This window comes from Ambystoma mexicanum, chromosome 1q, assembly GCF_040938575.1.
Source record: "Ambystoma mexicanum isolate Mex_15411 chromosome 1q, UKY_AmexF1_1, whole genome shotgun sequence".
NCBI lineage: Eukaryota > Metazoa > Chordata > Amphibia > Caudata > Ambystomatidae > Ambystoma > Ambystoma mexicanum.
The window spans coordinates 241115150-241138383 of record NC_090922.1 but is presented as its reverse complement, the minus strand read 5'-3'; positions in this window follow the sequence as shown (position 1 = coordinate 241138383).

The window sequence follows — 23234 nt, the reverse complement described above, 5'->3', positions numbered from 1 at the left end:
CAGCCTTTCATTCTTCTGAGGTTGATGAAATGGATGCCATGGAGTCGGTAACTACGCGCTTCTGTGACTTCTCTCATCAGTGCCAAAATACTCTGGGATTAACGTTAGGCCATCAGAATATATATATTATGTTTTCCACTTGATGAATTTGGGAGACTGCATTGCTGGAATTCTCCTGAGGTTCATTTTGGGAAAACTGCAGTACAGTACGCATTCATTTTTGATAACAAGGGACTTGGGCAAGGGTGCTTCCTGGTGCCTGCACTTTCTGTGATACACGAGGATTCCTGGAAGCTTCGTGCCCAGAGGTCCCTGGGACACTGCTTAAGACTATCTCGGTTCTCCCTCGTGGTCGAGGCTGTAAAGCTGAATACAAATAGTGCCCTGAATGGTACTAATCATTTGCCAACCCTGCCCTGTGAAGCTAAGTATGATCACCCTTGGTTGATGGGAGACATCATGTTTATATATATTTTGTATTATGGCCAATATTTGATTGAACTTACTGAAACCTACACCCTGCCTCTGCCTATGCTCTAATGAGTAAGCTTGTGGGTTTCTTGAGCTAGCCGTGATCAAATTAAATGAAAACTTATAAACACAATTAATGTGTAGCAATCACTAAGCTTGGTGTTTCCCTGACAGTCTACCACCCGCATACCAACGGCAGCTGATCCTCCTTAGCTTCACTTAGCCAGCTGCCTCCTCCCCGGGCACCCCTCGGCACTTCCCTCCCAGGCTCTCACCAGCACTTGCCCATACCTTGCTCCCCCTTCCCTTTATCATGCACTTCTCTTCACTGCACTTGCACGTCCGAAAGTCAAATGGCCTAGTAGGACCACGATTGTATATTTACTGTTTTTGCCATTATTATTTACCCCCCTTGTTCCCTCCCCACCTTGCCTTGTGGCACCGACAAACACAATTTTGTTTTATAGGCACCTAACAAATGCGTAATAATTAAATAAATAAATCTTATCAACAGGAGATGGCACTAGCTGTTCTTGTGGTTGCATAAGTACCTCACATGGTCTAGACATACCTGTAGAGACAGTTTTATGGAAGTCTAGTGGCTCCGTGGCTGAGGCCAAAGGAGATCCAGCGGGAAAAAAGGGGGAAACGCTAATTGGGGATAGATGTAATGGAAGGCTGCCCACATGTTGGGCTAGGACCCCGAGATTCCTGTAAAAACAAAGTGGAAATGAGCTTTGCATGGAGCTGATTTTGTCTTGCGCTGGAAGTAATGTTAACATTTATTTTGGGGGAAACTGACAGTAGGAAATGTGTGGGCTCCTTTTATTTATGCATTTGTTAAGCGCTCTAAAACCTGACCTCTTGCTCGTGAATCTTGGGATGGTAACTTGGTGGGTGTACGGGGTGGCAGTGGGCCTGGATGTTTGACCTTTGGAACGATCTGGCGAGAGGTATTTCGGGGCTGAGTTAGACAGGCATTTGTGCGTGATGGTTCAGGCTTGAAAATAATGCGCTCACGAATAGGGAGTGTGCACTTTTTCTTGCTGCTGAGCTGTGTTCCCGCTTAGGTATGTTTAGTTTCAGCCCTAACTGAATTATTTTAAATTAAATTGAGTTTATTGATTTTGCTCATTGATGTCCCTGCAAAAAATGCATTGCAGTAGTCCAAATTCAAACCAATAAGCCTTCTGGCAATTGTGAGGCAACTCTCAGAAGTTTGGAATGGTCTACACGTGTTAATTATTTTGGTAGTGTAGGCCACCAAGCAGGTGATTGCATTGATGTGTAGTCAAGGTAAACACTGGGGTCTTCACATTTCTGGAGATGGGAATAGAGAGGCCATCAATAGTGAATTAAATGTATGCTTGGTCTAGTTTGCTGAGTGCAGTTTCTGAGCCAACCAGGAGAATATCAGTCTTTTCGTCATTAAAGCAGAGAAGGCGGGATGCCATCCACACCTGGATGGTGTGGAAGACTGATTTCAGGTTGTTAGTGTCTGTGGGGTAGATTCCAGTGAGAGGGAGAACGATCTGTGTGTCTAGGAGATTCCCTGGTCATCTAGTAGGTTGAATGAAGGTTTAATGAAAATGTTCTAGAGGGTGGGGGAGACACAGGAACCTTGTGGGATGCCGGAAGTGGCATAAGCTGGCAAGGCTGCACCATTGGTTGAAAAAAAACTCTCATGGATCTGTCCGACAGAAATGAGGCGACCCAGGAAATCACTTCAGGAGAAAAATGCGCTGCTGTGGCGATGTGTTGGCACAGGATTTGGTGGTCTACCAGGTCAAAGGCTGCTCATAAATCTAGTAAAAGGAGGAGGGCAGAGTTACTGGCATCCTTTATCTCTTCCAGTTGGATTTTTAGGTCCAGCAGTGCCGATTCTGTGCCATGGCCTGGACGGCAGCCGGATTGGCGCAGACCTAGAAGGTTGTGCAATTCCAGATAAGTCTGGATCTGTGGGTAGGCCGCTCGGTCCCGAATTCTAAGAAGAGCACAGTGGAAATGGGACAGTAGTTCGTAGGGATGGCAGGATCAGAAGTTTTTTTTTATTTTAGAAGAGGCAAAATCCAGGCATCTTTGAGGCTAGTGGGCACGGTGCCAGTAGTGAAAGAGGCGTTGATGAGAGTGGAGATGAATTGTGCGAGTGGTTCCTCACGGTCTTTGATGAAAGCAGCTGGGCAAATATCCCCCAGACAATGGGAGGGTTTAAGGCCTTTGATGATCTGAATGATTTTGGGTTCAGAGACCGATTTCAAGCCAGATAAAGGTAGGTTGTATGGGGAGGCAAGAGGTTCAGTCGTGGAGGGCTCAGGCGTGGCAATGCTCAAGGAGTTTTTTAAAAAGAGGATTTTTTTGGGAGCGTATCGATTTTGTGTATAAGGGCATTTTGGATATTGGCGCAGCAGGTGCCATCCTGAGGGCCTTTAGTAGGTGGTGGCACAGGGTATTCCAACTCATGCAGTATGGCTATGAATTACCTCACACTGGAATTTGCATTCCCAATTCCAGTGTTGTAAGTAGAACCTTTTTGTTTTAGGATTGATTTTTTGGACACTCTTGCTGACAGTGTGAAGCCGTCTTTTTTGGGCTCAGTTGGGGTTATTGTTCCATTTGGTTTCAGCCTCCCATTTGAGGAGGCGGAGGGCTTTAAGGTCGGCAGAGAACAAGGAGTTAAGATGCGAGGCAGCTTTGATTTTTTGCTGGGTGAGGTAAGCCACTGTGCCGATAGCCTGTGTGAGAGTTAGGTGTACCAGCGTCCTACTACCAGCTTGAGGTGAGAGCCTACTGCTATATTAATTCAGGTACTATTCCCAGTAGCCTGTCAATCCCCTAATGTTACCTTTTGTTGCTAAGCACCAGTTTCTCAGTGGGTGTGTCCAGTAGCACTCCTGCCTTGGGGGATCTGCTCCCCTGCGTAGTTACCCTCGCCAGGGGGCTTATACTTTGGGTTAGGAGGGTAATAGCTTTCAAGGCTTCTGAGAGTTCTGCAACCAGTTCCATTCTGATATCTGGTAGTGCCAGTTATGGCATATGCAAACCTTGGTATGTCTTAGGCAGTGCCAGTGTCCATCTCGGCTGAGCCCGGTACCCCTCATACCTGTCTATGCTTGAGCCTGGCATAGGAAATGCAGTCAATCACATGTTGGACACTTGTATTTCAAAAATTCATCAGGTTGCTGTTGGTCACATTTCCAGTATTGCTTGTAAAGTCTAGTCAGACTGAAATAGGCGGATCCCACATGTTGGGATTGCTCCTCAAGAAGGCCGATAGGGTGGGAGAACAATCAGGCATGTTTTGGGCCTTTGACATGAGACGGTTTTTGTGAAAAGGATGACATTAGATGGCATATGGAGAGTGTGCTTCGACATAAGATTAAACATGTTCTTAAAAAAGAAAGGCCAGAATCTGTCTTGGAAAAGGAGTACTCGCAGGCCTTTGGTACCTTCGGGGATATGGCTTTTAAAGCACATAAGGGCTTGGTTTGGAGTGAGTCCAGCAACAAACAATTGCCGAGAGAGGCCTGTGGGTCGCAGGGATGTGCCAGGGAGGTGTCAGTGAAGTACCGTAAACAATATTACAGGAAATAACAAGTCTATCTGTTGCGACCACTGGTTTTCTGAAGGGACAAAGAGTGTGAATTTGATCATTCGAATAGTGACTCATGAAACTGCAATGTCTGTTCAAAATATCTTCCATCGTATTGAAAGCAAATGTGGTTTGATTCCAAAAAGTGCTCACCAATGGGTGTGTCCTTTGTCCGTCTTCTAATGCTTTGCCCGTGGAGAGTAATGTGCTCACCTAGTTGCTGCCCCCCGCTCCCACTTAACATAGTAGCCTCCTCTGAGGAATTATATACACAAGATACACAACCTTGTTGGATGCACATGTGAAAGTTCCTGTCATTTTGCAACCCTGCCTCGCGTGGGGTGTATTGACTGTATCTGAACTGTATATATGTGAACAGGTTGGACATCTTTGGGTTGTGAATAGCATGGTTTCATGTTCTGTCTGATGCAGATATAACTGACTTCGCATCATTTCTTTGAGATTGGCTGGCTGTTGGAAAGCAAGGAAAGGCATTTCAAGGGAAACCTCTCGCAGTCCTTCATTTTGTTGCAGACTGGATTGTAGTTCCTGGAGGAGAGGAGTGAGGGATAGGGATAGGGATAGGTGGAGAGGATGGGTAGGAGGGAGACAGGGATGGAGGGAGGGAAGTATAGCTGAAGGCAGGGAGGCAGGACCCTAACACGTGTTACGGACCATCAGCGTAGCAGAGGCGTTGCTAGGGGGGGGCTGAGGGGGCTATAGCCCCGGGTGTTTTGGTTGTAGCCCCGGATAGAAGCTCAGGGACTACAACCAAAAGGCTATAGCTAGCCCCGAATCCCACCATTCCCGACATTACCTTAGCCCCTGATCTTTTCCAGACCTAGCAACACCCCTGCAGCGTAGTATAGCCTGACATCCTTGTGATTCGCGCAATGGGGCATTCCAAATGAAGCTTAATGCCCTTGATTTAACGCCACAGAAGGTGCACAATATGGGATTGCACTGAAGAGAGGAACGCACCATTACACACAAATTATGAGTGTGATAGTATCTGGAAAATGGATTCTGGGAGTCCTCCGTGGGTTAAGGCAAAGGCTGAAATAATGTGTGTACAAAAGATAAGCGGTTGCATGAAAAGAGAACTAGTGGTACCCTGGTCCTGATAGGGTACAAAAGGGGAACATTACAGGGGCAGGGAACCGTGACAAGTGTTGGCCATTGACCTTGTATGACTTTGTGTCTGCAATCTTTTTTGGTCAAAACAGATTTATTGGGATAACAGCTTGCAAAAGGGGCTGACATTTCATAAGGAATAGTCATAAATCGAGGGTATCAGGTAATATTATCCCCACCAATAATATTGCCATATATATGGTCGTGGGGTAAGGCCATAGGTGATATGATTAGTGGGGATAATTTATGGCGTCAATGGGACCGAGGGTAGTGGGGGTAACCCCGCTCCCTTTAAAAAAATATGGGGGTTGCAGGGGTGTCCCCCTCAGGTTCCATGGGTTAATATTGGGAAAAAATATGCAACATTTCTGTATGGCGATATTTCTGTGGGGATATTAACACATGGAACCAATTCAAGGACTTGAATGCCTGGTCATGCAGGATACCAGCTAATCATGCTTCCTGTAAGTTCCTGTTCCAGCCCTCTCATAAACATGTGAACTGGCACTGTGATATGCCCAAGACCCTGTAAAGTGTGTCGGAGGCTGCTTGGGGTGAAGTGCTAGTGTAGAGAAACTGAAAGATCTGCCAGCTGCGCAATCAGAAGCTCTGCAGTGCTCGGATACTACGCCCAGTCCCAACCTGCTGTAGTTACTCAAGATTGCACCCCAGGTGCAAGGCTCACAGGACCCCAACGTATCCCATCTATGAGGGTGTGACATCCCTTCACACCGTGCCGATGTCTTGACAGCTGAGGACCCCCATCCATGTTTGATTCTGGGGGGGGGGGTGCAAAGATCAGGGAGACTGGTGCCTGGCTAGAACATGGTGCTCAATTATATATGCTGTGGCTCCCCTGAACGTTCTGGGCAGGGAACATTGGAAATAGAGGAATGTGTGGCACTGCACATGGAGTAATGCCGGTCTGTGGAGGAGCTGACTTGCTGGTGCAGGCACCCGATTCACCAAGTGAGGGCCGGGAGGAGAACGGGCCCGGAAGAGCACACCGTAGGAGATTAGGAACAGTAGCTCTGCGGAGGATACAGGCTATTAAATGGGTTTGGGGACCATGTCTTGGGGTGCTGTTCCCCCTCCCCCCAATCTGGTGGAGTGACAGCTGGCATGGGGCTTGGTGGATCGGTACAATAACAAAAAGGAAGCCCACGCTGGAGCCCCCAGCACTGAGTTAAGCACCCTAGGCTGACTTGTGCAGTGCCTGGACAGCCAGAGAGTCAGCTCTATACAGTGAGACAACCTACTAGGGGTCCCCCACTCTCGTTGCAGGTTGGAGGACACCCTTGGAACTTGAGCAACACACTAATGTCACAGCAGAGATCGCACATCCACCCACACTGTGATCTTGCACCAAGCTATTCTCTTCACTACCAAAACAACACCAGAATAGGTTCAGTGGCTTATTACCTACCTGTAGTGCAGTTGAGGCATGGCCAGAGAATGTTTGGTTGGAAGTAGACAAGACAAACTCTATTATGAGTTTGGCAGTAATACGACGGTAATTCCACCTCGGAGGAATTACTGTTACTGGCGTGGTGTCTGCCGGAATCACTGCCGTATTATAACTTGGCAGGAGCACTCCATGCTGCTGTGGCACAGCAACCCCACATTTGACACCCTCTGCCCCCTTGATGGGGGGCATCTGAGGCTGTGGTGAAGTGGAGTAAGGAGGCTGACCTGGTGATAGCATTTTGGCTATAAACATTTTAATTTCAACAAAAGGAAAATAACTTATCTCTCCCTAGTTCTAAAGGGTGATACCGTGCTAAACAAAGAACAACTTGGGACAGGATGTATGTCAAAACCAAAATAATGTCCTTTTTTTATTTTTGCAAGGAACTTGGGGTTAGTCACCCAAAGTTACCTAGGGGAACCCAGGCGTGGACCCCTTGCTCACTGTGGTCAGAGAGGCACAGCGCCACCTCACTGATGAGGCCCAACAAGGCTGAAACACGTGTCTGGGGTTGCTGTTGGTACTCTTGTTCAGAGGAGAATTGCCATAGCATTTTGGTGCTGGACTGCCCATGTGGGCAGGACAAAGACTGATATGCAAATGGATATTCCTCCTTTGTGAAAAGTACAGTGAGCAAAAAGCAATGGCTGCAGACTCTCAAAATGGAAAAAAACACAGAACAGGTTATCATGCCATGTCCTTTCTAGAGAGGGGCATCTGCTACCCTTTTTTGTACCAAAATAATGTCCTCTGTCCAAACCAACTACTCTATCTCTACCACTAGTGAATGAACAACAAGACTACAACAAGCTCTAGACCAAAACACCAGGAGAATGACGCTCTTCTCCTGGTGTAACAAGCAAGTCTTAGATTGCGATTACAGCAGTCTCTTGTTATAGGGTCTGAATTACCAAAATACAATGGGACCAGAAGAATGACTCCCTTCTCCTGGTGTAACAAGCAAGTCTTAGGTTGCGATTACAGAAGTCTCTTGTTATAGGGTCTGAATTACCAAAATACAATGGACCAGAAGAATGACTCCCTTCTCCTGGTCTGTCTGGAGGTGTCATTAAGACTGTTCCGTGATAGTCTTTACTTCCTTCCAACGGTTCTGGAATAGTTGGTTTAAAGTTTTATCAACTCTTCTTACGTTGGTTACACTCCCAGAGCTTCTTGTACCCTGTGTCTGTTCTCGGCTGTTGCGGAGGTTACTCCCAGAAAGTTATTTACCCTCATGGTCTCTTCCACAATTGTTATATTCTCCACTATGATGAGGGAGATCACTCCGGATGCACTTTATACTTTGGCAGCTTTGCAGGTTACTGTTGTAACCAGGGAGACTTGGCTCAAGGTTTGTTGGGTATCACAACTGTGATGAGGGAGATCACTCCAGAGGGATCCTTGTCTCCTGGTTCTTTAGGTATCACTACTCTGGTGAGGGAGATCACTCCCATGGAATACTTGACTGATGAGCCTCCCTGGACTCCACCCGGCTTTCCTGTGGCTCCCATTACCTTTGCTTTTTCTGACGAGTGTTAACGGTTCATCCCGGGATCTCGGGTTGGTGTCGCTTCAGCGCGGTTTTCATGCGTGCTCTTCTCCTAGTTTTCTTCTGCCGGTGCAGCGCCGCAGAGACATTGTTGTGGCGGTCTCAGTGCTGTTAATGGACCACACGGTCCACCTCTGAGAGGTCACGCAACCACTCGATTCTCCACTCATCAGCAGCCAGTCGGGTTCCCGACCGGTTTGCTTCCTGTTGTCACAGGTTTTTACTTCCCAAGCTTTGCAGTATGGAAGCCAGCTTCCCTTGTGGCTCTTCCTGCTTCTCAACACCCTTAGTCCTTCCTTAGTCTTTACTTTATATAGTGCGACCCAACCCATCGTAATATCAAGGTCTTTCTCAATTGCTTTTGATGTCATATTCATGCCTCCTTGAGGCCCCCTCATCATAGTCCCTTGGCAATCCATTCTATTGTTACTCTGCATGCTTCTTTGTCTCTTCTTCGTCTCAGGCATACTAGGTCTTAAGGTGAGACAGGAGAGACTTTACAATAACACACAGCAGCACTTTCAGATTGAGTATTTGATGGATTTAACACAGTAATGGCTTCTTGGAAAAGGGGTTTAGGGAGGTCCTTCACGGGATGGGAGTCCTTATCCCCACGAGGGGAGTCTCTCCCTGTGAGGTTGCACTTCCCACCACCTCTAGGCGAACTATTGGGTAGGAGCCTCACCTCCTTAGCCTCACACGGAAGGGCTCCCATCTGGGTGGGAAGTGACGAGATCCCATGAATCATCACAAGGTGCAAAACTATTTTGTCTCTGGGCACTGCCAGGGCGAAGGCCGGCCCTGAATACAAGGGTAGGTGGGAAACTGTGCACATACCCATGCACAGCAGTATGAATGTGCATGTGAGCCCATGCAACTGTGTGCAGCATCCATTTGTGCTGAGAAGTGCCAAGTGCTAAAGTGGACCCCCAGTATGACTGCATGTACAGGCCACACTGGCAGTATAAGAAGCCAAAAGGCACATACCATTTGGGTGTACACCCTCAGCAAATACTACCCCCACCTTGCACTGGCCATATGCATTGGACTGCAATTGACCCTACACTTCAGACCACATGTGTATGATGTCCCACCACCAAGTAGCATGTGTGACTAGCATGCCCACGTACAAGTATGCATGATGAGTAACAACGTGTCATTGTCCACCCAACAGGTTCACAGGCATCTCAGGAGGAGGAGGATACAGGTCCTCTACATCCCATAACCGAGTTTCCAAAGCACTGGCGTCATCCACCACTCCTGCACCACACGGCAATGGGATGGGAAGGAGTAAGGGCAGGAGTGGCACACCAGGGCTCATCAGCAGCACACATGCCAGCGTCGGCATGGCACCTGATAGTACTGATGCTGACACAGCTAAAGGTACTGCACGCCCGGCACATGCAACCACCACCCAGCAGCCGGCCACTGTGGTCATGACAGGGGAGCCAGATGCTGGCAGGTGCACACAAAGAGATGCACCCACACCAACCCAACTGGTCCATGACACCCCCTTGTCACCTGAGCTGGATGACCAGTTTACGGCTCACCCTGCTTCAGCACCAGCTCTTCCCATAGCCCACTACACATAGTGAAGGTGTCACGGGATGCCATATGGAGGAGGCTGGACACCATTAACCAGCGACAGGTACGCTTAGAAACCCTGGCAAGCACACAAGTCCAACACCTGCAGGCCATCCGAGACTGTATCGAGGAGCCTCTTGGTGGATAGCAAAGGCCATGGACTGGGACCGACGACAATCAGCTGTCACATATACCGCCCTGACTGTTGTGGGACAGAGGGTGAAGGAGATGACTGAGAGCATCTCAGCTTTTGCTCTGAGGCAATGCATGCCAGCATTCTCCTCACACTACAACTCATCCGGAGCCCTGGGTCGGGCCAGTCCACCTCCGTCACCCCCACAGATGGCTCCTTGCTCAGCACCCCAAGGCGCCGCTCCGCGGGCCATCGCCAAAGGTGCTGGAGGAGACTTCTAAGGGCAAACGGCCACGCAAGTGACTGTACATAGCACACTGTATATAGCCACAAGGGAGGTAGGAGGGAAGGGTGTGTTGGGGACGGTGTTGTGGGCAGGGGGGTTGTGGTTTGGGGGGTGTGTTCACATTTAGAAAATAAATAATAGTTCACTTGAAGAAATGCTAGGACATTCTTCATTGCGTACGTGTGTTTAATAAAGTGACTATATTCACTGAGGTGCATAGCATGGGACTATCAATGTGTTCAAAAAAAATTGTGCATCCGTCCTTGCAAGACAAGATGTCCATCCCTACCTTCTTCACCCTCAGTGCGTGGCAGCGCAGCACCCGCAGGCAGTGAGTCCTCCTCTTCTGAGCGTGGCATGTCCACATCCGGGCGCAGGGGGACATTCCGCCTAAGGCACATGTTGTGCAGCATGGCACAGGCAAGAACAATGCATTGACGACTTACTACAGCATTGTGATTCATTCCTGACTCCAGTGGGTTGTCCCTTCCACCTTCACATGGCATTTCAATACTGCTGCGAGATTAGTTTTGTGATGGCATATGTACTCACCCAATATCCATGTACAATGCTCTCTGTGCCTCTCCATGATTCCAGGCTGTGTGCTGTTCCGCAGGTCCATGGCATCTTGGGGGGGAACCAGGGAACTGGGCACAGCAGTGCGTGATTACAAGGTCAGCATCACAGGTGACCTTGATATTCATGGACTGACACTTCTTCTAGTTGCGGTATACCTCTTTGGATGCCTGGGGGGGGCCATCAACGTCACATGGGTGCAGTCCAGAACGGCAATTATATTGGGCAGATGGGGTGCTGCGTAGAAATGTGCTTTTGCACAGTTGATCTGTGTTGGGGTTTTTGGCAGGGAGTTGATTTAAATCACCTTTGCAGTGGTGGTAACTGCACTGTGTTTTGGTGGGATTACCGCCCAATTTCAGCAGTTTTTCTACAGCACTAATTCCACCAGTTGGTGGCGGTAATCCCGCTGGTGCTAATTTTGCCAGGACTAATTCCGCCATCGCAATTAGCACTGACTCCTTATTCGGCAGTATGGTAAAAGTGGCAGTAATACCATTACCACCACTCTTACCATATACCACCAGACTCATAATGAGGCCCAAAGTTTGTTGTTTAGTGATACAACAACAATTTTTCCCCGGTTGAACCCAGCCTTCACTATAGACGGCAGAGTTCAAAAGAAACCGTGACATTAATGACAAAGCACACCAACAGGACACAGCAGCAAAACAGCAAGAGGCTAAAGTGCAAAGCAAAAGATGGACAACATTGTTTTGAAGACGGTGGCCCTACCTGCAACCATTGGAGAGAAATATGTTTTAGGACTGGCGCAGACGTCAGAGGCAGAGAACTATGCCTACCAAGATTCCCGAATGCTAAATCTGCATCAGAAGAGAAGATGGCGTGATAGAGCACTGAAGATGACGAAGGTGTCCAGCGGCAGCCCTGGATTTAGGGGGGGGTCCTGGGAGAGGAGGGATGAACCACTACACTAAACCATTTGTAGATGGGAAGCTGAAGACACTGTGTGGCTAGCCCCCTAGCTAGGATCTCGAATGCTACTCTCGTCGGTGTGGTCGCGAAAGAACATCTGCTTAGAGAGGGGTGTTAATGCCAGCATTTACATATGGGCTTCATTACGAGTCCGGCGGTAACCCTGCCGGTGCTACCGGCGGGTTGCTGCCAGACGTGTAACATTTTACCGGCACCTAAGTCCCGGCGGACCAGGAAGCTGGGTGGTGGTAAAGGTTAGTCCCTATTGCCATGGATTCCCAGAGGACTCATGGGAATGGGTTCACGGAAGCATCGGCACTGTTACTAACGGTGCTGATGCTTCCGTGATGAGTTTGCCTACCGGGGCTGCTGTGCCCAGCAGGCTCAGACCTGTCGGGGCGCAGTGGCCCCGGCAGGCAAACTTGTAATTTGCCGTTCCGGAAACAAGGGTGCCGGTTTGCTTACCAGCACCCTTTTAGTTACATTTGGTTACATCACTGGACAGCAGACCAGGGGAAGCTCGAGGCAGATCACAAAGAACCCGCAGACTTTGAAAGGTTAGGCCCCTAAACATATGGGCTCACAAATTAATAATTCAAGGAATGTTGAAGATTCACAGGAACAATTCACATGCATGACTGGGTGGGAGGGGGGAATTAGGCAAACCCTAATCACTGGAGCAGTGGAAGGAAATCTGGGAACGGGTGGCCATCTTCTCACATTATATCTAATGCAAAGAAAATGTTTGTAAGCTGTGCTCAAGGGTCTCTGAGATTTGACTCGCCAGATGTTTTGAACTACAAATCCCATCAACCCTTGCCAGTGGAGTCAATGGCGTGTGATGGGGAGTTGTAGGCAGTCTAGGAAGAGAAAGATGATCCCATGGTACCTTACAGTTCAGAGACTTCATAAGACCTTTCCAGCAACATCATCAAGATGTTGGAGCGTACATGACAGTGACGGAAATGTTTCATATATGGTGGTTCTGCCCCAAGGTCCTCTAGAGCCCTCCAAGGCGGGGGGCCTGAGGGAGGATATAAGGATTTACTCTGAGGTCGCAGGTGGGCACATTATTCAGTCCAATGTTAGTGTCAGCGCGAATAAGGTTTGCACAAAGATGGAGGCAGGTGGAAGTGTATCCTGTGATTTTAACGGAAAATTTTTTAACGAGGTAAGTTTTACCGAAACCAAAATACTGAAAAAATACATATGTTTAAATATATATAGTGGGGGTAAGGGGTTAAAACAGGTGGGTAGGGGGTAGGGATGGGTTGAAAGCAATGGGGAAACTGGCGGGGGGTGGGGAGGTTGGGAGTGCGAGCCACCCCAAAGAAAACCTTCTGTATTTCTTTCGGTATTTTGGTTTCGGTAAAAGGTACCTTGTTAAAATGTTTTTTTGTTAAAATCACATACATCCGGTGGAGGCTCCATTGCTATCTATGAAGGGGGCGAAGGTGTGGGGAATGTGTAAGATGGAGAAAAGGACAGCTCCTGGAAAGTGTTCGCTGCGTTTTTCCAAGCATGGGTTCACGTTGGGACATATTCCAGGAGAGCTTGAAAGGTGCTCCTGGATGAGGACATGAGGCTTCGGGCCTAGTTAGACACTACAACAGGGAACGGTGAACTGTCTGCAACCCTCTCCACGTGCCTGTAATCCCCACGTCATGCTCTATCCCCCAGACATGCCTGGAATAACCTTCCCACAAATCCCAACGCCTGTGGGTCCCTTCTAGCACTAACTCGTGCCCTCTAGATTTTGTAAGTAGGCATCTAGAGAGCTCAAGGCATAACATCTGTGCTGTGAAGTTGCATATGCGGCTGGAGGGGGGCTTTATATTGACAATGTGAGGTGTTGACTACAGTTTCTGATCATAGCAATTGTGTTAAAGTGTTAATGACAAAAGAGATCTTTAAAAAATGGTCAGTAATCATTTATGGAATTATAGATGGGTAGCTGTCAACACCGGGGATATATTCCACCAGGTGTTTCTGAATGGCATCTGATGGACAGCCAGAGTGAAGTCGAGATTGAAACACCCCGTAGTTGAAAGATAGCTTTATGTTGTCGATGGTCTCCTATGTCCATTTTCACTCCTGCTGCGCTGAACCCATGGACCAGCATTGCCGGGCTAGAGTGGGGAAGCCAAAGGGAACTACATACAGCATAAAAGAATACTAGGTTACCACTCACCTCACCCCAACCCAACACAAAAGAGGGGGGAAATTATGCTAGCAGAGAAAATGCTGGATTCCCTAGATGTGATGCCATGACTGGTGATTATGAATTCCATAATCCCCTGTCATGACGTCACAGTAGGAGGATACAGCGTTCAGAACGTGAAAAAGTTGGCAGCCTAGCTATAGCCGGCCCAATAGCACAGCGAGTAGAGCGCCCGCTTTGACGCAGGTTCGAATCCCGGCGGGGCCAAACTCAGTCTTTCCTCCATCCGAGGTCGATAAATAAGCACCACACACTGTGGGTAATAATATGCAGCGCTCAGATACCTGAGGGTTCGTAGCTCTATATAAATGCCAGATTATTATTATTAACAGATCTATTTCACCTGACTATGGCTCATCACATGTGAAATGTAAAAGTCTTCCACTGTAGCAATGTTACAACCAAACCTATCACACATTTCGCATCCTCCCGTGGTGTTCCTATGAGTTGTGTAGTTTCTACAATGTGGGCACATTTTGAGGGTATTCGTTGGAGGGTGGGACTTTTGCACGGTGCATGTGGGGCGGTTTCAGTTTGAGAATGAAATGACAGCTTGTTCCCCCACAGTGTTTGTAACTGGTAATTGACCAGTGCTGGAAATAGACACAATGTACTAGAGGAACTCCTTCCTGCTCCTTCCCCCTGCCCCATCTGTTTGCACCTGCGGGAGGGGTAGCAGATGTGTGGGAGGCGGAATATCAACCTTGTCAGTACCCTGAACTGAGCATATCTAACTTAGGCTATCCCCCGGAACTAGGTAGAGACAGCACCTATATGTGCAGACCGTGTTTCCTCCTATATCCAGAGAATAATGTGGAGGCCCTGAATCTAGGATGCTGGCTGCTTTGCACAAGAACAAAGTGCCTTTTGAGAACATAAGAATGACCACCAATGTATCAAACATGCCTGTGACAGTAATGCAAACGTGCATTCCTTCTGAGCATGCAATGCACGGTGGGTATGGTGCTCATTTAATCTTTCAGAACAGTCGCCCTGACAGTAGAATGTATGCAAAGCATGCGACATATCTACAGCTCAAACTCATTGTTTGTGATTGTGCTCTCCTCGTGCGCAAAGGACGACTTTCAAATGCAGTTTGGAATTTGAAAAGTCACATACCGCTGGCTGCTGCCCGCATTGAGACTTCAAACGCACAACTTTCAAGAGACTCGCAGCATACATACAGGAGCCGAGACTTGCAGCATACAGGAGCAGAGACTCGCAGCATACATACAGGAGCCGAGACTTGCAGCATACAGGAGCAGTACAGGAGCAGAGACTCGCAGCATACAGGAGCCGAGACTCGCAGCATACAGGAGCCGAGACTCGCAGCATACAGGAGCAGAGACTCACAGCATACAGGAGCAGGGACTCCCAGCATACAGGAGCAGAGATTCCCAGCACAGGAGCAGAGACTCGCAGCATACAGGAGCAGAGACTCGCAGAATACAGGTGCAGAGACTCGCAGCATACATACAGGAGCGGAGACTCGCAGCATACATACAGGAGCGGAGACTCGCAGCATACATACACGAGCAGAGACTCGTAGCATACATATAGGAGCAGAGATTCCCAGCATACAGGAGCAGAGACTTGCAGCATACAGGAGCAGAGACTCGCAGCATACATACAGGAGCGGAGAATCGCAGCATACATACAGGAGCGGAGAATCGCAGCATACATACAGGAGCAGAGACTCGTAGCATACATACAGGAGCAGAGACTCGCAGCATACAGGAGCAGAGACTCCCAGCATACATACAGGAGCAGAGACTCCCAGCATACATACAGGAGCAGAGACTTGCAGCATACAAGAGCAGAGACTTGCAGCAGGAGCAGAGACTCGCAGCATACATACAGGAGCAGAGACTCGCAGCATACATACAGGAGCGGAGACTCGCAGCATACATACAGGAGCGGAGACTCGCAGCATACATACAGGAGCGGAGACTCGCAGCATACATACAGGAGCAGAGAGCTTCCCCAGCTTGGGTGGGGATTTGGGTCTTGGGTCTACAGGGAACGGCACTCCTGCAAGACAATTGTTGCCGGGAATCACAGCTCTGTCTTGTTCCTGCCCAATTCCTTCCCTGTTGCCCATCGATGGAATCACAGACATCAGTGTGAGATTAAAGGCACAGGCCTAATAGTCCCACAAAGGTGAGTGTCTCTGAAAGGGCGGTAAGGCTGGGCAAGAGCCAGTTGCAGGCTAGCCTTCCTCCTGCCCTCTAGTCCCCAGCTTTAGTCTGGCTGCAGCGCAGGGGCGCCACAATATTAACCCAGGAGGCATACCTGCCTAGTCTCCGGGCTTAACCCGGAGACTCAGGGTTTTTACGCTCTTCTCCGGGTCTCCGGGGCAGAGCATCGAGTCTCTGGGCTTTCGGGAGACTACAGATGGCCCACCCATAGCAAGGCACTTCTGTGCTGATGGAAAGGAAAGCTGCAGATCAGGTTTCTGGTCCATTTGCAGACTTGCTATTGGGGCGCATAGTGGTTAGTCGCTCCCCCACTGCGCCGAACATTATCAATAACAAAAGAGCACCTTCTACTCCTACGCCTCAAGGGGCAGCGCAGGGGCCACGCCACTCGGGCAAGCACCTGGGCCATTATCCAATATTCAGCCAGATTACAGCCTAATTGCAAAAACTAGTGAAGACGCCCCCAGCTCTCAGGGTGGGGCCGGCTCCCTAATGGAATGTTTGGGCTCTCAAAAGGGTGTTAAATCAGGCGAGAGCGGCAAATGGGAAAACGGCTCTGCAGAATAATAAAGGCCAAACTACTCGAAAGAAAACTGCAGCCATTTTATTTACAGAAAACAATATTGCCTGTTTACGGCTTCCTCAGTTGCTTAGTCTTAACTTCACAATCATTTCAATCAACCTTGCAGATTCTGCCTAATTTATTAAAAAACTAGATTACCAGTCTCCAGCTTGCAAAAAGGGGGGCGGGTCTCGGAAAAAGGGGGCGGGGACCCGATGACGGCATCCTCTGGGTTCTCCTATGCCAAATGCAGGCAGGAAATGCCAGGAGAGGAAGGAGGCCTCAGTGGATTCACTGGCTTATCAGCTCCCGAAAGGGGAGCGCACTATGCGGCTCTCCAACACCTGACAATGTGATAAGGCCTATATATTTAGCGGCCATGCACGCCGCAGCCACTCGTTATCTGCACAGCAGGCCTGCGGCACGGTCGCAAGTCCAAATATGGCAAATATGTGCACAAAGGAATGGGGCGGTGGGGTGAGCTGTAAACCGCACACGCAATCGCAGGGGGGCCCTGGAAATGGGGCGTGACCAACGTGTGCATGGCATGGACTCAAGGAGGGATGGGTTGGTGCTTATACAAGGGCTGGCATCCACGGGGGCTTCAAACAGGCCTATTGGGGCCCTCAGCATTGTATCAGGTGGTCTTGTCCACATAATGCAAATACAGCCCTCTCTGGGTCCGTTTCTAAACACTTTGCTGTCAGTAAGCAAACCATGTGCTCAGTATATAAAGCATTGAATTAGTGCGTAAATCACCTTCATTCTGTAAATAAATGCCCCAAGCCATCATTTTTTTTAAGGGTTCATTTAGGGTTTTGGCTCCCTTGCTGGCTGCTTTCCTTTGTTCTGCTGTTCACTGGCCAATGAACATCCTGCGGTAAACTGCAGCTATTATCCCTCCTCCCTGCATTGTTGGGGCGGATAATATGCCCGTATTCCCTAGGGAGGAAACTAAACTCAGAGTAAAGGCTCTGCCACTCTAAATGCTCTCCTGCAAGTCGGTAGGGAGGGAGGCCAACCAGAATAGCAGAGCGTGAGTCCAGCTCAGTAGAGAAAACCAATCCTGAGGTAAGGGGTTTGGTTTCTTGGCAGGAGATAAAGGAACGGGCTTTCAGAATATTCTAGAGCTGAAAAAGAAAGAGAAGCTTGCACTCAAGAAAAATCTGGCTGCTGCTTTTTGTGGAGAAAGTGGGAGCCCCGGCAGCGCCGCAGCTCATGAGTAATTTTTGGAGACTCCCGGGGCTCAGCCATGTCTGGCCCCAGACCACTAAAGGCCCGAGGTGGGGGTGTCGCGTGGGCGGACAGAGGGAAGAGGTGATAGGAGTGTGCTATGAGGAGAGGCTGTAAGGAAGAGGCTGCTGGAGCATGCAAGGCTATTGGGTATAATCAGTGTGTCGAGTATTCTGTAGAGTACCCCTCCAGTGGGATGCTCTTCCTCTAGGCCGTTAAAACCATTCCATCACTGGAACTGTTCAAGACGCGGCTCGAGCTCCACGTTCTAGCTGGGGAACGTGCGCCCGCGCCCCTGGGCTATCTTTTCTCAGCCGATCCTCACCCGCCTTTCAGAGGCGTATACATGGTAGGGCCTAAGGGGGCAAAGCCCACACAAAATCTGTAAATGCCCACTCAGCAGCGCTGTGTGGGCTTTTACAGATGTTAATGTCGCATGGTGGGCCCAACTACATTAGCTTCCGGCCCCACTTGTTAGACAATCCTGGCTACGCCTCTACCACCCTTTCAATTATGTTGCAAATAGAAGTTTGTATCTTAATTGTACCCATACATGTTGCATCTAGGCTTATTTATGCCTGTGTCCTAGTCTCGGCCCATGATCGATGCCCTGTCACATTAACCCTCTCCCATCTCTTCAATTCCAATCCAGAAAGTCATGCACTGTTGCAAAGACACCCTGCGAAGGGCATGTCTCTGCCACCTCCATTGTTTCCTATGTATGACATGTTTGAGTGAAATGATATCCTTGTTACTCGGAAAATGCAATAGTGCAGGACTAGACAGTGTGCGATGGAGAGAGGTAGTGAGCGGAAGCAAAGGGAAGAGATTGGTGGGAAGGGAGAGGCGAGAGATGAGAGTGATGGTGGGGGGGGGGGTTAAGGTGAGAGGGGCCAGAAAGTGGCTAAGAGAAATGAAAGGGTGATGGGGCAATGAGGTAAAAGAGGGGTGGGAAAATGGGATTAGAAAGATACAGAGAAGAGGAGGTGAGAGGTGAAAGGGGGGTGGTGAGAGGAGGTGAGAGGCATCAGGCGAGAGAGGAAAGGGGATAGGAAATGGTGTTAAACAAGCATTGGCAATGGCAACAATATGGGCTTTTGTGTAGGCATGGGAAAGGTACTTTCCTAATAGTTATACACAAGCCAAAACTGTTGGCTTTGCCAATGCTTGTTTTTAACAGGAGTTCAGTAAAGGACACCCAGGGTGCTTATAAATTGAGTGGCTGAAGGCAAATCTGGTTTACATTTTTATTACACAAGTTGCATGTTTACAGCTCCAATTAAGTCATTAACTCTCTGAAGACTGCTTTGAAAAAACATTAGCAAGCACTTTGAGCACAAAGCTTGATGGTAAGGCTTGACTAAAGCGAGCTGAAAGAGTTTCCATGAGGAGGTGTTTTGTGAAGTGAGTGGCAAGAACTGTGTGGCACTGGCCATGGGGATTAGCATAGCCATGAACAGTCAATGGGGGGGGGGCAAATACCCAAACAAGACCTACAAGCTGTGTGTCCCTCCTTATATGCAATTTCTCCCTATCTGAACTATAATGCAATAGTTTCAGCTTATAGGTTGCAGAAGTGCCACCTAATAGCCTAAACTAAAAAGGAATGTGTGATGCGGAGAGAGGAGGATGAGAATCAGGACAAGGAGATGATTATGTATTTGAATGTGGGAGGGCAGAGAAAGAAGGAATGAGAGAGAGCGTGAGGGTGAGAGGCATGAAAAGGAAGAGGTAGAACCTGGGAAAAATAGAGGCATGAAGCTGGAAAAGTGTGAGGGGAGAATTGGGTGCCAGAGGGGAGAGGGTGTAAGCAAGCAAGGGCATGTCATTAAGGAGGTGACAGCAGGACAAGACATTAATAATGTATCACTCCTCACATCCATCTCCCCTTGTTTTTTGGAATGTTCAGACATTATAGTTGATAACGGTCCCAGCTATTCGTAAGGGATGCTATTTTAATAGCAGATGGCTACGTAGGTTCTGTCCGTTATGCCATAGTGACTATTCACTAGGACCATTGCAATGGACTCTTGGGGGATACTTGCCTAAACTTATTAGCAGATTACAAGAAGCTGAAAACTCAATATTTTTTCAACGTAGGAAAAGCGACCGTGTTGAGAATTGAGTGTCATCTTCAGATGCATCCGCGGGTGCTCCCGCTTGACTAACAATAGCATCACATGGTGTACCCCAGGATGTAAGCTTGAGTCTATGGAGGATCGGAGACTATTTATCCATAGGATTGTCTTCCAGACCAGAGACGGTGAACAACGTTAACGGGAGGTTTAGCCGCAGTAGATTTAATAGAGAGAGATTTGGTCGGATTTCATTTGCTGGATTTTGCTGAAAATGTATGTGGGGGGTGTGTTAGCGGAATAATACAGATACGGGGTGATTGGGGAGTGTTCAGGGGGTTCTCCCCACATACATTTGTGATAAAATCTCCTTAAAGAAAACTATTATTCGACCAATTCTTCCTCGATGAAATAAATTTGAGGAAATCACACAGAACCTAAAAAACTTTCTATCTTGGGTCCTAGGCTCTGGTATTTAGCATCAAATGCCATTCACGGCAGCACAAGTTCTTGTAGTTCCAGGCCCCTGTGGAAGCAGCATCTTGGCAGGTAGGCGTTAGCTGTGGATTCCAATGAAGTTATGATCAGCGAGTAAAGGTAATTGATTTTTACAAAGACGATATTTACATGTGCCAACTGACTGACTGACCAACAGTGAGAATAAAAAGAAAACCAATACGGGGGACCTGCTTCTTCTGTCAGTTCCACCCACTTACCTGTCAACTTGCCATTGCCACAACCAATTGATAGCTGTCAGGATTAATAGACGAATTACATCATACCTCAGTCTTGCGTCTACTGCAAGGCTCAAAGAGATAGGGTCTATCTCTGGAAGAGGCCAGTCTGACACCCACATTCAATACAAAAGGCAAGGCCTCCTCCTAGCACAGATTCAGAATGGAGGAGGGAAACCCTCTGGGGGAACAAGAAACCTGTTCAGTTCCAAGGTGTTCCGTGGAACCAAGCATCAAGGATTCTCAGGAAGATTGTAGATCTTGCAGAATGGATCAGTAATTGAGTTGGCTCTGAGAGAATGACTTAGGACGGAAGGACAGGAGGAGAAGGGATTCAGAATGATACAAAGGAACTCTGGGCATCAAGACACCGGAACAGCGGGAGAACAGAGAAGAGCACACAGAGAAGGAGGACATGTTCACAAATGCAGAGAAGAGGAAAAACAGGATGAAGCAAAACAACTGTATACAGAAATCCTAACTAGCGTCGTGGCAACCTTACTGAAGAGTTGCGAAGTAGGTCACTGAAGATCTGTACAATGGATTTCTCTGAGCCATGATGATGACGTCAGCTCGTACATACATGACATACGTTTTCAACAACTAGACCATCACCCGTGCCTTCCTAAGATCGCGTGACGGGACCAAGGTGTCTCCCCATGACAATAGCACCATGCTCCTGCCTGAAAAGCCCCCAGATGCTCAGATCAGAAAAAATACAACTCACTAGGGAAAGAGGCCCAATACACCTCTTGCAAAGATAACAATTTTATTTCCATACAAAGGAAAAAAGTGGCAACAAAGAACTCTGCTGCGTGGAACGTTCTGGCAAAATCTGCACGAGCAGCACATTATAAAGATACATAGCGCCATCAGTGTCATCATTACATACAGTAGAAACCTGCGCTGCTGGTTGGTGAGACCCTACACATAGGTCACCTGCTCCATAGGGGACGCCAGGCCATTGGTCCCAGCCCGGTCCGTCCATCTTCTTTCACGTGGGCGATGTTGCAGTCGTCATTGGTCACAAGCTGTGCAATTAGAAATGTATTTACAAACTAAACAACATATCTCTATCTATGTAGCAGAGCACCTGGTACGAGCAGACGGCCCAGGGGAAAGCTGAGGTCATACTAACTAACACACTTCACTCGCTCCCAGACAGGACGGCATTTCTCCAAGGTCTCCCACCCTCGTTCTGGGCTACAATTTCACCCTTCCCGGCACCTCGCAGCACTTATCACATGACCTACAAGTGAAGGCAGGAAGGCCCTGCTTGCTGATCTTTTTGATCGATAGGGGGTCTAACGGGTTTATGGTCCATGGTCGAGGGTTATCTGGTACATTGGAATTCAGGGGTCCTAAAGCCAAGGCATTTGGTGCTATAATTTAGGATTGGGACTGGTGGCAGTTGGAGGCCCGTGCCCCCCTTCTCATGGGATCAGACTGTTCAAGGGCACTCAACCCTCCTCCCGTGGCCTTGCAGGGCATATTCTTCCCAGGGCCCGAAGGTTTGGTAACATTTTAGGACAATGGAGGGTTTATGGGTCCGTGCAACTCTGGCCTTTATCATCAGTGCCTGAGATATAACCTATTCCTTTACTCATGTTTGTGGCCTAGGCCTGGGGCACTGACTGTCGCGCTACGTTTAAGCTTTGTGTCACAGTATAGCTGCTAATATCTAAGATGGTTGTTATTCTTGCATGTGTGCTGCCCTATAAAGCATTCAATAATGTAATTGTTCAGAATCCCTCCCGGCACCCTCCTCCCCTTTGGTCTCTTACATTACCTGCATCGACCTTTGACTTGTCCTAAAGCGCATGGGCTGCCGGAAGATTATGTCCCCTTCCCAACACCACCCACCCCAACACGGTCCAGTTCCATTACTTCTTTTGCTACGCTTCTAACACAGCTTCAGATGTAGAGAAACAGGCTCCAAAGCAAAACATTATTTAGAAATGTAAAAGGAAACCGGACATCCATCGGAAAGGACCAACTTTAAGGATCTCCAAGAGGATGTAGAGGGGATCCAGAGCGCCACAAGATAATCGGGGGAAATAGGTTGAAAGGAAGGGAGATAACCTGAAAAGGTCGGGCAAGTTAAACATGCAGCAGACATGCAGCAGACATGCAGCAGACATGCAGCAGAGCTGCCAGAGGAGATGCATTAGGGCACAAAAGCCATTCAGAATGTTAAAGAAATTGCAGATTCCTCCCACCAAGGAACCTCAGCATGATGAGGCTCTCCATCACCCTGTTCACCGAGAAGAAACAGCGCAAACACCCTTCCGAGCCAGCCCCAGGGCCCCCGTTAGAAAGAAGAGAGCCTTCATATGTTCACAGAAGCACTGGAAATCTATGTATTCCCAAAGCCATTTGCTGACTGACACCCCTGCTATGTAACATGATGGACCCTCCATCCTCTTATGCACTTCTGCCCTCCCCCGCCCCTGACACTAAAGCTCTTTCCTGATCTGGGACTACG